The 3,381-nt window shown below is 35.6% G+C and overlaps 1 protein-coding gene across 1 annotated transcript in view; it reads left to right on the top strand.

Annotated features, from left to right (window-relative positions):
- LOC106686457 (alpha-mannosidase 2) overlaps nucleotides 1-3,381 on the top strand; it is a gene marked incomplete at its 5' end in the record, with an annotated part of 63,251 nt that overhangs the window by 12,641 nt on the left and 47,229 nt on the right.

Here is a 3,381-nt window from a genome sequence, read left to right as displayed (position 1 = left end):
TCTGAAACTGTACAGAGCATGCGCAGTACAGCTTTTGGGAGAGAAAAACTCCTACTACCAATGCTCCGAACAGTTATAGTACAAGAGTCCAAAAGGAGAAAAAAGTCAATCATTTCATCCAAATTTTCAATTATTTTAATTATAACCATATACAATTAATAGTCAAAATTGATGAGTTTGTCAAGTAGAGTTTGGAGCAATAAAAAATGGTGTTTTTTTTCAAAACATTAAGAAAAAAAAAATTTTTTTCATTCGAAGTACCAACGATATCGTTAAAACTGCCCAAACCATTAGGAAACCTAATAGAACATTTATAGAGATTTGCTAAAATGTGAGCCCTAAAAGTGGTGTTAGTTCCCGAGATACAGTTGTAAAAACAACATTTCATAAAAAATGTAAATCAATACTAGTAATAAAGTAGTTGTTAAAGCCACCTCAAATCGACTATGTCTTTTTGTTGGAAGGCTTTAAAATTAACAAAAAAACAAACTGGCTCGGATTAAACATTTATTTGGTTCAATTTAAACATTTTAAAAACTAAAACTAAAATATGACTAATAATGAATACAATTAAAAATAAAAAGGCCACTCAGATGAAAATAAAATAGTTTTATGAATTAGGAAGATGAAAATAAAATAAACTAATTTACAAATAAATAAATACTAGTCGACGTAGGGTTGCTCCACTCCGATAGTTGTGCTGCCGATATGTGTAGGTCGCAACTCTGGTAGCTAAATAAACCGCTGCAATGGTCCAAATATCCAATAGTCGTGTTAATGTATTAGGCGAGCCGAAGAAATGAACGCAGGCTGGGCTGGTTACACACGTTCATGGCCACTAATTATCCGAACTCATATTAAAGTCGAAATACAGAAGTGGTCTGGTTCAGAACTGTAATGATGGTGAACTCACTTAAAATGTCCAAACTATTAAATTATAAGGGCAGATAGGGCTGCTTAGACGCTACAACCGCCACTAATTAGCCGGAACACATATTTATGTCGAAACACAGAAAAGGTCTGGTTTCGAACTGTAATGATGACTAAACATTCTAAAAATGTCTAATAAAATAACATCAACCAAACGCAGACAGGGCTGCTAATGACGCTACCAGAGCCACTAATTAGTCGGAACTGCCATAAAAAACTAAGATGGTCGGTCCGTTGCTAGGTGACGCCTTAACGACGATCATCAGCCCCTAGCAACTGTCTCTATTACTATTTATAACATACAGATATAATTACATTTTTTCTTTTTAAATAACTAAATCCAATTAAATTAATATAAATAAAAATAAACGTTATTAAATTAAACACTAAGACTAACTAAATATTATTTATAAGGTAATTATATATTATGGCGTTAACAGTAGTAAATACTGAAAAATCAGTAGTTAGTGAATTTATTTCGGGAATCTATCTCTCTGAGAAACCATTAGACTTCAAGATGTCTATTAGCACTCAAATTAAAGCTAGTTTAATAATCTGTCAAGTAATTTATGACCTTTATCTTGGTAGCAATAATAGATTTTATGATATTTGCTAATAGACATCTGAGATAAAGTTTTTAGCACAATAAATACACAAACTACTGATTTTTCAGTAACTATTACATGAAATGTTGCTTTTTAAAAATCTTTTTTTCGGGAACTATTGAAGGTAAACAGCGTTACTAAGGTTCATGTTTTAGCAAATTTACTCAACTTTAAATGATACTCTATTATATTTTCAAGTGCTGAAGTTAGTTGATTTAACGTGTCCTAGCAACCCAAGCGGAAGGTCGGTGACCGGTGTTTTTCCTTTGATGTGCGTTCGTGTTTACTCAGCTTGAGTCGGTGCCCTCTGAACTTCGGTATTTCCCATCAGACTCGACACAACGAAAGTTATCGACATAACTTGGTGAATGTTTGTTGCTCTTTCCGATAAGCGTTTATTACGGCGGTTTTTTTCCTAGTTGGACATGGTAGGAGTAGTTTGGACAATTTGAGTTTTAAACCCGCAAGTGTAGACTAGGGTGATTTTTTGAGATTACTGAGTGAAATAGGACACTTTGAAAGTTAGTGACCAAATGGTTAGGCCCAACGGACATATTATCGAAGAGATGGAGGCGAGAGAATCTGAACAAGAAACATCTTTAAAGCTATTAAGGTCTAATGCCAAACGGGCTAGGAAAGGTTCTCAGGGTGATAATTCCGCAGTATCTGAAGAGACTGGATGTAATTCTGAACTCCAGAAAACAGAATTAATCCAGGAGAACCTAAGAGTTTATATTAATAATACTGACAAGAACCTCAGCACAAAGGTTCAGAACTACATCAACGGTAGGTTTCAGTATCTATTTGATGTAATTGAAATCACACATGAGAAAACCATAGAATATGTGGAAAAATTTGAGAAAACTGTACATGAATCATTAAAATTTTAAATTGATTTATTAGCAATAGTTTTATGGTGGATATGTAACATCGAACTGCTGCTGCACACCTGTATTGTTTATAAGGCAGGGGAAGGTTAAAATAAATAAAAAAGTGCTGTCAGTAGTTTTGGGGTGACTTTTTTCTCTTCTTGGGCTCTTGTACTATCAGAATTGGTTGTTGGAACAAACCTTAAATATAGCTAATATGTAATTCTTAGATTATATACTACTATTTTTAGTTTTATTGTCGGAATGGTAAAAAAGCCAAAGATTGACATTCAGATTGATCGTGTAGGGTTAATACTCATAGAAAATTTTGAAGTTATTATTGGAGGAGAGGCTGTGAGTTCTTACGGATATGTCTGTTACTTTAGTCTTTTAGGCAAACCTATATCTATATATATGGAGGACAGAGATTTTCGACCAGTGCTGCTCTAAGGTTCGGAAACTTGGTACTTTTTAAGGCCGATGCGGGATCTCCAAACGTTTGAGAGAAAGAAAACTCCAAACTCTACAGCCCATTTAAGGATGGTTCAGCTTGGAGAAGACGCACGAATAGGGAAGTCTACTTGTTAATTGGTGAGCCTGATGTTGGAAAAGTTGTGAGAATTGGTCGGCTTCGCTGGGCAGGCCATGTGGCAAGGATGGGAACTGATGAGATCCCGAATAAACTTTTCAATGAGTGCTTACATGGAACACGGCCGAGAGGCCGCCCAAAGCTTCGATGGTTGGATGGTGTTGAAGAAGACTCGAAGACCCCGCTCGGAGTGAGGAATTGGAGAGCAACTGCACTTTTACAACTGCACAGATTAAACTGGTGGAACTTGCATAAGGAGGCCAGGACCCAATAATGGATTGTCGCGCCGATTGATGATGATGCTGAAGAAGCAATCACCTTCTTGAACAATTATTTTGCAGAAAAAAACGCCGAGTACTTTTTTAGGTTACAGAGATGGGAACATCGC

This window comes from Halyomorpha halys, unplaced genomic scaffold (assembly GCF_000696795.3).
Source record: "Halyomorpha halys isolate HHAL.00 unplaced genomic scaffold, Hhal_1.1 Scaffold822.1, whole genome shotgun sequence".
NCBI lineage: Eukaryota > Metazoa > Arthropoda > Insecta > Hemiptera > Pentatomidae > Halyomorpha > Halyomorpha halys.
The sequence above is the reverse complement of the archived record's forward strand: the minus strand, read 5'-3'. Positions and strand labels throughout refer to the sequence as shown.